This window comes from Anomalospiza imberbis, chromosome 9, assembly GCF_031753505.1.
Source record: "Anomalospiza imberbis isolate Cuckoo-Finch-1a 21T00152 chromosome 9, ASM3175350v1, whole genome shotgun sequence".
NCBI lineage: Eukaryota > Metazoa > Chordata > Aves > Passeriformes > Viduidae > Anomalospiza > Anomalospiza imberbis.
In genome coordinates this window covers 2157498-2169046 of record NC_089689.1, presented here as the reverse complement: position 1 = coordinate 2169046, position 11549 = coordinate 2157498, and positions in this window count along the sequence as shown.

The window sequence follows — 11549 nt, the reverse complement described above, 5'->3', positions numbered from 1 at the left end:
CAATCCTGGCAAAGCTTTTCAGACTCTGTAAAGAGTTGTACTGTGACAAATCTCTCTGTGCTAGGGGAAAGGAGTTCTATAAAACATCCCTCACATGACAGAAGGCACAATTGGCTGTGTCAAATATTGTCAGCTGTGTTAGATTAACTAAAAAGAAGCCTGAAGATAACAAGATAAGGGAGCCTCTCAGCTGGATTTTAGTACACATGGCTGTCCTTTGATAACAAATCTCCAATTTTGATTTTAATTGCATAACTCATCTTCTCTGGCAATATGTTTGCACATGTTGAGAATTATCAGTTTATGGCAGAAGGCTTTCTGCCATCAACTCTTATCCAGTAACTCTTCTGTTAATGTTCCATGGCTAATTGTAGCATTAAGGAAAACCACACTGGTGATTTGGTGAATATTCTGGTGTTTCTTATAGCCTGGAAACCTATGGTTCCCAGAACACAGATGCTTCTGCAATGTTTTGACCAATTCTTCCATTCTGATCATCTGGTGTTGGATGGAAACTGAGTAAGTAACCTTTTTATCAAGAAAGAGGCATCAGTCCTATAGCAAAAAGAAGGGAATATTTACATACTTTCCTTTATACGGATTACAAATTAATTTGCCCTTCACCATTTTTTTCTTCCAGCCAGAGACCTCTGCCATGGTGCAGAATACTTGGGGACTTCTGGAGATCCTTGTGCAGTGGTGTCTGTGCCAGGCAGGTCTGAGAGTTGTTGTCACTGCAGTGGTGAGAGAATGGCATTGTGGAAATGGGGAAATAAAGAATTTTATACAAACCTAAAAAACTGCCAAATCTTACAGGGCACAATATATCAGCTGGTCATGTACACAGCAGAGTTGGTGCAGTTCAGTCATGAGAGACGTGGTTCCAAGGTGGATTTAGAAAACAAAGTGTTTCAGGATGAAAAATGGAATATGAATGGGTGGTGTGGTTACCAGTGAAATACATTTTCAGTGTAAAATGTTCTTCCTGTGTTTTGTTTATCTTTCCTATTAGAATTTCCAGAATGTATATACATAAATATATAATGAAAATTGGTTCCCTTAACTATGTGAGAAGAGAGAAAACTAAAATCTTAATTTAGTAGAAAAACCCATATTTCATGGTTTCCACATTCCTGGAAATTAATGTTTCATGGCTATGTTGCTTCCACAGTAAAATAGCAAAGCTTTTCTGGTGACATAATGAATCTCAAGAGTAAAGAAACACAAGTCCTTCAGGAGCTTAAATGCATGAGAAGGCTGCAGACTGAAAAATATTTTGGTTTCCTCCCTTTCTGAGGCATACTTTAATTCCAGAACTCCCAGTCATCTAGCACAGGCCACCCTTAAATGTCCCTTAATTTGGGTAAGGACCATTCTTGGCTTAGAAATTCAGGGCTGTCTGCATTTTACCAACAGTATATAATAATAATAAATAATCACAAATTTCAAACAGAACATTTTGCTTAGAAATCATCTGTGTATCAGTTCTTCTTTGGTGTTCAAGGACTGGATAGTCAATTCAATGGCTCTGCCTCAACTTCCATGTTATTTAAACCAATCATTTAAAGAAGTCTTTAGCTCCTTGGGGGTTTGAATCCCATTTGTTTTGTGCTCATCTAAGACTTATTCCCGATCTCGATGTTACCAGAGATTTAATCCAAGATCAGGACCCTGTCTGAGACAAGGCTCACAGAACACTGAGGGTCCTTCAAGCTCGAGTCCTCATTCACCACTGACAGGTGATTAGGGAAATACCCAACTTGTCCTTCAAGCACATCTTTCTCCCAGGCAACCACACCAAGCAAAGGTTTAGCCAAAGCACAGTCAACCCCATTTCTGCCAAGCCACCACCGACGTTCTGGTGTCACTCGGTGCCCCCATATCAGGTCCAGCTTCTATTCCGTGGGACTGAAGGCCAAATATTACCTTTGTTGTATGAATGTGAGCCTCAAGCCCTGGTTGTAGCCTCCAAACACCACTGCAACCCCACAAAATGTAGAAAAACAATTGTTGTAGCATTCTGAGCAGCAATCCCAGCCATGCAGATCCAGCAACCATCACAGCTCAAGCTGTTCACGTTCCAAAGACAATTCAGACATTGCAAGTGTCCTTTCCTTCCTAACTGGAAGAGAGAGCCATCGTTTTGGAGCATGGAGCTAAATGGATGTGCTGAAAAGCTTGGTTTCAGAAGTGCTGAAATGATATCAGGTGTTTTTAGCTTGACTTTCTTGTTTGGATGTTCATATAAGCTAGTTTGAACAGACATGTTATGTGAGATGACAGTGTAATACACTATAGGGTATTGAAATACTTGAAGTGAAACATCAGTTTCCTGCAGAACACACTAATAAAATCGGCACATTCCCTGTCCCTAAACTTAGTGAAACAAGTCAGCAGTTTCCAGAGGAAACTAATTTCAAGTGGTACAGCCCTGTCAAGAAGCATTTCCCCAAGATCTCTGTCCAGACCTATCCCATCCACTCAGCTCAGCTCAGGTTGGTCTAGAAGCAGCCACTGGAGGCTCTTTGGGAGGCAAGAAGAGGCAGCTGACACCTCCAGAGCACTCTGTCCAGCTCAGAGCAGGACTGGACCGAAATCAGAGCCTCCCCCTCTCTCCAGCAGCTGTGCAGTGACGGTGCAGCCTTGTTACAACCAGCTCAGCATCTTCATTGTGATGTCAAACAGGAGTGCAGTGTGTTCTGAGGAGCTATGGCTGCCAAAAAGAAGGCAGGGTTTGGATAACCAAACACCCTCTGAAAATCAGTCATGGAACCAGCACACTGCATTCAAGGGACACTTCAGCACTGCCTAATGCCAGCTGGAAAAAGCTTTGCCAGTTAGTCCACCAAGAGCCCTGAGGACCTTCGTGCATTCCCTCGGTCTTTTGCAGACTCCCCAGGGTGTTTACAATGGCGTATCAGAGACTGGGCCTGTCCAGAGGAACTTCACTCTCATGTGTGATTAAAACCAGTTGTGCTGCATCCCATCCTTCTCTTCCTTTGATGCATTTTCCAACTTGCCAAAGAAAATCCTGCCTCTGCTTGTCAAAAATGATTTGTTTTCTGTGGACATCACCACATCTCACTGAAGTAAAACAGATTATCTTTGATTTTGGGAGGAGGCAGTTCTGTTGGTCTGAGATCCATAACAACACTCTGCATTTCAAACATGCAGGTTAATTCCTGTCTTTTCCAAATGGCAAATAGGCAGCCCCAGCACACTGTACCAAACAAAGCTCATATTCCCACCACCATAAATAACAATATTTGTATGACACCATGCACCCCTAGGCCATGAAGAACAAGGTTTATTGTGTTTGGGATAAGGAAACTGAGGCACAGAAGGGTGATCTGGGCAGCATTACAGCTTCACCTAAGCAGTAGCTGGGAGCGAGTAGCACCTCTACAAACCAGGCCACCAGAGGAACTGCAGAATGTTTAGCAGGCAGACATAAACTGATTCTTGGTGTGCTTGGAACAGATTGAAACAGCCCAGTTGTTAGCCTGCTTAACCCAAACTGGAATGTTCTCCAAAGAGAGGGCTCAGGCTGAACATTATGTTCAGGAATATCAACAGCTTCTGTTCCTTTCAAAGCCTTGAAACAGCAACCCACTGTATGCCTGCAGCAAAAATAAAAAACACACAATTGGTGAAAAGTCTCTCTTCCCTGCATCCCTCTTCAAAGAAATGTTGAATTTCCAAACATTTCAACCTGTTGTGGTGTCTTCAGGCTTCTGGGACTGAGGTTTTTAGAGGTATCTCCATTCAACTGTGCCTCATCACAGTGACATGAACTGATCAGTAGGTACATTGTGCCTGATTGCTCCCCTCTCCCTCATCAAGTCAAAAATCACAGATCTAGGTTCAAAATCTTTGTTTGGGTTGCTCCCCTCTGTGTGCACACCCATGGTAACAGTTTCACCTTTGCCCACACCTCTGTGTAGAATAAATGCAGCTTGTACTGGCCAAGGTGACCTGTGGTCCTGGCAATATGTGTGGCTTGCCGGCTTTTCACGAGGCATCTGCTGCAGTGGAACAGGGCCTGCTGTGTGATCTGGATCCCCAGCCACCCAAATAATTCCCTGTTTGCCAAGGGAACTGTTCCTGGATCAGCACTGGATGTCATCTGCTCAACCTGGCCCCATCCCAGGATCCCATGGCAAATCCCCTGGGTGACATCTGACATGTCTGGCTTGTAAAACCCACTCAGATCTGTCCCAGCCTCTTTGAATTAATGCTGCTTGTGTCTTAAGCCTCTCAGTCATGTGAGGATTTTGTAATGTGGGACACAGCATCAGCTGAATTGACCTAGGCACGTTATGTCTGCCTTCTCCATGGCTGCACATGTCCACAGGGCACACCAGCTGCTTCTCACCTGATTTGGACATCTGAGAGAAACTCATCTGGGGTTAAAGCAATGTCAAGACTTCCCACAATTGTCACTGGGGAGAGGTCAGCCCTCCCAGAAAGCTGCTTCCCTCCTATGATGTTTATCCCAAGGTTATCCCATACACACGACTGTAGAAGAAGCCATGGATGCTGTCCTAGGTCCAGACAAGCAATTCTTTGGTGCCTAAAAGAGGTGGGTGAATTTCAGCTCCAGTCTATGGAAATTCATGGACCCCACATTCAAGTCTGTTCTTTCTCTCACAGATGCAAACTTGGATCTGCAGCCCCAGCTGTAAAAAACCTACAACTCTGAAAGTCTCTCCAGAGGTCTGAAGTAAAGGTTGCTGGAAATGACTCCATCTTGGATCTTTTGGCATTTCCTTTTCAGAAGGTATGGGCACAGAGACTCCTGAAAACCCAGTGGAGTGCAAATCACAGTGAAATTTGGCTGGTACCTCCCTCAGATAGACATGATGAGTTTCCTGAGAGGTGCTTTTTGCACTCTGGATTGATCAGTTTACCAATGAACCAGGGCTGACCTTCTGTTGGGACTTATTAAATAACACTCTAGTTTTATTTATGGATCAGTATGTGAGTGCACAGCTAAATAAACAAGTGACTTCTCCTAAAATTGGGGTACCATTGGCAAACTCTTAAAAATCCGACCTGTAAAATAAACAGGCTCCAGGAGTTACCTCTTACTCCTGCCACTGCAGGAACTTCAAGGTAACAAGAAGTCAATAAACCCCCATCAACAAAATCCCCACTGGGATCCAGGCAACTGAGACTCTGAAGCAGCACTCATCAAGAGAAACGAAGTGATCCAGTAAAACATTAGAGTTCCCAGAGGAACCATATTTGCCTTGATTTGAGGCAGACCTGACTGCTCACCAAGGGCAAGGAGGCTCCTGTTGGATGGTGCCTGTAGAGTCCCTCTGCTTCCTGACGTGCTCCCTGCCTGTTTCACCCCTAAATGTGTGCCTGCCAGGGCAGAGGGACCCTGAGAAATGAGAGCTTTGTCACCCTACACCACTTGACTGCCCCGGTAGGGTTCAGTCCCTGTTGCTCTGTTCTCCTCAGGCTGATGTGTGATAGCACCTTCTGTTTGTAACGTGAAGCAATTCTGATTTCCACGGGCAGAGCAAACCTGGCCTTGGCCCCAAGGCAGCTGAGGTCAGGAGCTAATTACCTCTTCTTCTGGGCTTTTCAGCACAGGCAGCTTCAGCCTGCTTCCCCCAACAGACTGCAATCTCTACAGCAAGGCGAGAAACACCACCTCACAGAAGATGGCATGGAGTACAAGGAGATCCAAATCGGTTCTACAACAGCCAGGACAGGTGCATGTACCAGACAGAAAGGATTTAGGAACCATCGTGGATTTACTTTCCACTACTGCCTTCTCAGGTAGACAGATCTCTTTACAGTCAGGGTTCTCTGGCCTTTAGCATTTCAGCATTAGAGCAGGTTGTAATAATTAGGACATTTTCCACCCCACTGTCAGGTAGGGAAGGACTAATTAGCTTCATTGCATGTATGGGAAGCCCAGAAAGCAGAGTACATTATTCTTGTGTTAATTCGGCTGATTAGTCCAATGGGTTATTACAGCTGCCTCAGTCAGGGGAGCAAGGCCAGCTCCTCTGCAGGACTTCAGTGCTATTGGACAAATCTGACATTGGGAATGTCCTGTCTTTCACTGCTGATCAGTGGTTTGGTCTTCAGCTGGGATCAAATGCAAGATGGGTTGAATCTCATCTTGAGGGAAGAGAGAGGGGGAGGGAGAGAGAGGAGAGATCTGTATGAATTAGGGCAGGGAACAAACCCAGCTCTCCTTAGTCACAGCCATGTGCTCATGCCACTGAGCCATTTTCTCTCTTATTTGTGTAAACCAAGGGGATTTGGGGTTCCAATATGGTAAACAAGGATTTAACTACTTCCTCCATCCTCCCAAATAACTTTCCCTGAAATCAACATGGCAAACAGAGCCCCTGCTCTCAAAAAACCCTTTTTGTTTGGTGTTGTTTTTGTAACTGATCCTCTGCTGGAAAGCAAGCAACTTGCATTTCTGCTAAAAACAACCCAAGGGAACCTCTTAATAACAGCATTACAAGCAGTCTTATACCCTGCTCCACTGGGTGACAAAAGAGTGGATACCCACCCATGGAAGGGTTTGCAACCCTGTGGAATAAAGCAGCTCTGGGGCAGCTGGCAGCAGAAAACAAAGATCAAGACAAGATGGAGAAAGAGGCAGTGTCACAAAAACAGGACTGTGCTACTCCTTTTACTCAGAGAATAGTGAGAAACCTCCTGTCTATCACACAGTCTAGGAATATGTTTTGGAACTATGCCTTCTAAATGTCTTTACTTAAGGCTAGGCCTAAAAGCACAAAGTGGCTTGCAGTGATTTCTTACATAGGTCTCAAAGGTGCAGTGCAGAGAGAAGGGAAGGGAAAATGATGGCCCAGGGCATCAGATCACTGAGCAGCCAAGTTAGGAATCCCTCAATCCTGCCTCCAGACAAAGCTGTTCCTTCCTTATGTAAGGAGGTACGTTTTTCACAGGCCAGGGCTGGGTTTTCTTTGACACAGGTTTCCTTACCAAAGGAGCAGAAATGAGGGCACACAACCAGCCCTTGGCCACAGCCTCGCTGCTGCGAGAGGCACAGCAGCCAGGAGAGTGTCTTGGTATGGTAGGACAGGAGCTCCAGCCAGGAGAGCTGAGGTGAAAATCCTGCACAAATCCATATGAGACACCCTTGCAGCTCAAGACATCCATCAGCTAATCCTCCCTTTGGCAATCTCCCCACTTCCATCAAAGGAGTTCGGGTTACGACGGCTGCTGTCTTAATGAATGTGACTCTGAGGAGGATGGCTTCTCCAGGACAAAAATAGAGTACTTTGCACTGTCTTGGTTACCTTGCCTCTTAAGAGAACCAGGCACTTCACAAACTGCTGCTGAGCCTCAGGAGGGAGGTGAGTCCTCACCCAGGGAGCTGTGCACGCAGAGCTGGGGCAAGAGAAGCCAAGTGCCTGTCTCATGCTTCTAAATAATTCTGATCTGAACTGGGCACAAGAATGTGCATCTCCCACCACGCAGGTTTTTAAACGGTTTGTGAGGCCAAGGCCCTGGCCCTGGCTATTCACTGTCACACAGACCTAGTAGTGTTCTTTCTTTGGCAGATGGAAGGTGTTAACTCATGTTTCCTGGCCACACTTCAATTTGGCTGGCTATATTTTTACTTTCTGATATTCCTGCCCCACCCAACCAAACAGTTTTGACCATTTGCTGATTCCCCCCACCACTTGTTCCTGTTGGCCGTGATGATGCCTTGTGAAGGCTGACCTAGAACAGAGACAAGACAGAGTTAAAGAATAAAGTAGGGATTTATCAAAAGGCTTCAATGGATCCACCTTGGGCAGCACAAGAGCCCGGCAAGGGCTACAGCCAAGATTAACCCAAAATGGTCACAAAATGCACGACGGGTCATGGGGTCTCTCACTTTTATATGTTTTGGTCCATTTGCATATTGGAGCTAATTGTCCAATTACAGCTCTAGCCCATGAAATCACAACTTCTTTTGTTTTTCTCTCTTCATTCCATGTTGTTGATGCTTTTGGGCCTGAGACGTGGATCATTTGTCCCTGGTCCCCAGTTAGAGAAGGAATTGTTTTGTCTCCCTACTCTGTGAAGAGAGCTTACCATCCCTTAATGTGAAGCACAGAACTACAGACTAAAGCAGCACAGGATATGAAAAATAGAAAAGCTGAAACCTGAGGCATCAATGGAGTGGTTCCTCTTTCAGCCTACAGCTCACAGCATTGTGCTGCAGAAATGATCTCAGGTGCTAAGCTCACCTACAGTGACATTCCCTGTTCTGGAGAAGCGAGTTTGGGTTCCCCCCACTCCTTTCCAACCCTTGGAAGCACAGCTGTCTCAAGAAGGGTGGTGGAATGGGTGCTCTCATGTGCTGTTGCAAAGCTGATGTGCTTCAAAAGGGCTTTCTAGTTTCTCATTCCTTTTTTTCCCCTGTAACTATTGGAACAAACTGGCCATGCCCCTCTAATCAAAGAAATGTGAGGTTAGCAAGAGGCTCCAAATACATTTCCTGGCAACAAGACAAAAGTAAGTCTACTGAGAAGTTTATGCAGGGGGAACATTTCTTGTATATACAGTTGTGTCTTGTTCTCCGATGCCCATACCAAAGCAATTACTGTATGGGAGATGCAAACTGGCTGGAAGAACCTGCTCATTCTGGGTCTGTAATGGAGCCTGTGAGGAGCTCAGCTTCCTGGGGTGGAAGGAGGTAAGTGTGTGTGAGGAAGGGAGGCTGGGACGTGTTTATTTGGGAGGGTAACCTTTCTGGGCTGGGAGCCTACTTTTTAGTTTGTATGGTGGTCTGGGAAACGGTGTCACATCACATTCTTCAGCTCCCATTTGCACTGAGGTGGTTACATCACCCCAGAGCCTTAGGTAGCTAACAGGGATGCAGCTGTGTAAAGTGCAGGCTGGCCCTCTCATGATGGCAGCAGTGCCATTTGTCCCTAAGACAAACAAAGTTGCACAGGCGAGGCAGAAGTCTTCTTCCAGCCAGGGAAATGCAGATCCAAGGCCAGCTCTGAATTTTGAGCCTGCTCATGGTTGGTATTTTCCACATGTGCTTTTACCCCACCCATGAGCTCCTCACATGAGATCCAGAGACACGTTGTGGCCTCTATGTTCCTGCAAGCACAAGGGCTGTCATTTCTGGGTGTGTGGAAAAAATACCCAGTCCCAGTACCAGGGCTTCCCAAAAGGTAACTCCAATGGTCTGAGCAGCATTTTGATGGTCTAGAGTGGCAGGGCATCTTGGCTTCTTTACAGCACTGTATTTTGCAAAGCAAGTGTGAAGACTCAAGGTCCACAGAAGCTGGGGCAAAACCAGACACAGGGTTGTGGAAAAAATGCTGAGGACTGAGGAGGGTGGAAAGGGAGAGCTCCAGAGTTCCATGGCAGAGAATCAGTGGCTCTCCCATCACTCACTCCCTTTTTGGTGCCATCCCATATACAGGAGTGAATACAGAGAACTTTGTGTTCTTGGGTCACAAGCCCTTGCTTTGGCAAGATCAGCCTCAGTGTTCAAAGGGACATGGGGTATTTACTCATGGAATCCCACAGCACCTCTGAGAGGTGTCCAAGTATATCACTCCCCTTCTGCTCACAGCTGATTACCTCTTTTTCTGCTGGTAAGGCAGTGCAGGGAATCACCTTTCACAGCACGGAGTGCAGCAGTGTCAGAGCCAGGCTGCCTGATGCTCAGCTCACTGCGTTCTCCTCCAGATCCTCTGCTTCCTCTGCAGAATGGTGCATCTGCTTCTGGGTCCCATGTCTCGTGCTTCTGGTCTATCTCAACACCAAAATCTTAACTGCTGTTTAAAACTGGCATAATTGGTTTTGATACCTGCAAGCTCTTGCAGGCAGGAATTCTGTCTCCAAAAGCTGAACCATTCCTCTTGCCATGCAAAGCAGCCATAGTTCCACAGAGTTAATAAATCCATGTGAGCTCTTTAAAAGAAATCAGGAGAGTTTTTCAGACATTTCTAGGCTTTTTTTTTTTTTTTTCTCCATGCAGCCTCCTTGGTAACCAGTTAAAACAAATTCCTCCAGACTGTAAACTAGAGATAATGGAGTGTGCTTTAATCTCCATCCGCTACAGATCAAGTTACCTCTTAGAAATTACTTATCCTGGCCAAGCAAATGAATTGGAATTGATGTTCTTAATTGTTTTCTAAATTGCTGTTCCCCACTCCCTTCCTCCCCTTCTCTGCACACAGCTGTTTTGTATCAGGATCTAGTCTAATGGGTACTGTCACTCACACGAGGGGGTGAAGTCATGTGGTCATAAAAGAGAAAGATTGGGGGAAGAGAGGGAAATACCACCCAGTGCATTATCTGGCTGTGACACACAAACTGAATAGAAATAATTCCTCCTAGGGGGCTAGTCCCAACAATGGACACAGTGCTGTCTTGGGCTAGAAAAATGTGAAGACTCACTGCGTTCTCTGATGCTCATTTCTCTCTCACAGAGAAGGAAGATGATTAAAGTCCTAGTTTGGGACACAGGAAACCTGAGTTGAAGCTGCTGACTCTGCAGCAACCTCCTTTGTCTGGTTTTGTGCAAGTTGCTTTGTTTATGCCTTAGTGGCTGCAATTGTAATGCATAAATAATACAATTCCCTTCCATTCTCCTCGTTCTCCTCGGGGCAACAATGGTCTTTCATTAGCTGCATCTTACAAAACAGCTTAACCTGCTCACCCTCTCCACAAAGTGCTCCAGTACTCCTTGTGCTTGCATATATCAGTCTCCAGCCCACTCAGAACTTGCATTGCAAAGCCTTTGGGCTCTGGGAGCATCAGGCCAGGACTTAACACCAGAATGCCATTCCTCTAGATCCCCTAAAGTGGGCACAGGTCTCAAGTCTTAAGCAGGACCCATCCCCTGAAGACTTCTTGCTCCTATAAAATTCATTCTTGCATGTGAAATATATGCAAACTATTCCACCAACTTCCCTGTCCTGCCACTACATTCCCTCCCAACCTATAAATGACCAATAATTCCAGTTTTGCTGCCAGCAGTTTTCCAGAACTCAACTGTTCCCTTTTAGACCATCTAATTCCATGGACTAGCAACTGTTTGCATGGACTGGCAACTCTCTGCTCATCAGTCCATTAGGAGTAGAACCCAAAAGAACGGTGGTTGTCCTCTTCTTAATGTCTCCCAGAATATCTTTCTTGACAAACAACAGTCTAACACTTATTCTTGTTATGATGTCAGATCGGTTTTCTGAGGGAGATCAGAGATTCAGAGAATTTGCTGCCCACATAAAGTCCTGAAGTGCTTGCTGGAAAAGGAGCACTCTTGGATACCTGCTTGTATATCTGAGAGTACTCTGTGGGATAAATCCGAGATAAAATGGCAGGGAAGAAGGAGTTTTATACAGAAGGAGTTAAAAACCATGCTAACTGCTGCTAATGGTGAGGAAACCTGACTATTGTACGGGTGAAGTTTCTTCCCCTTCTTTTCAGTAAGGAAAACATGGATTTCGGAGCTGGTCACTGTGCTGGAAGGGAGGGGATGAAATGTGCAGGTGTTGGGTGTTGTGACTGAGATTTTCAAAAGACTGAAT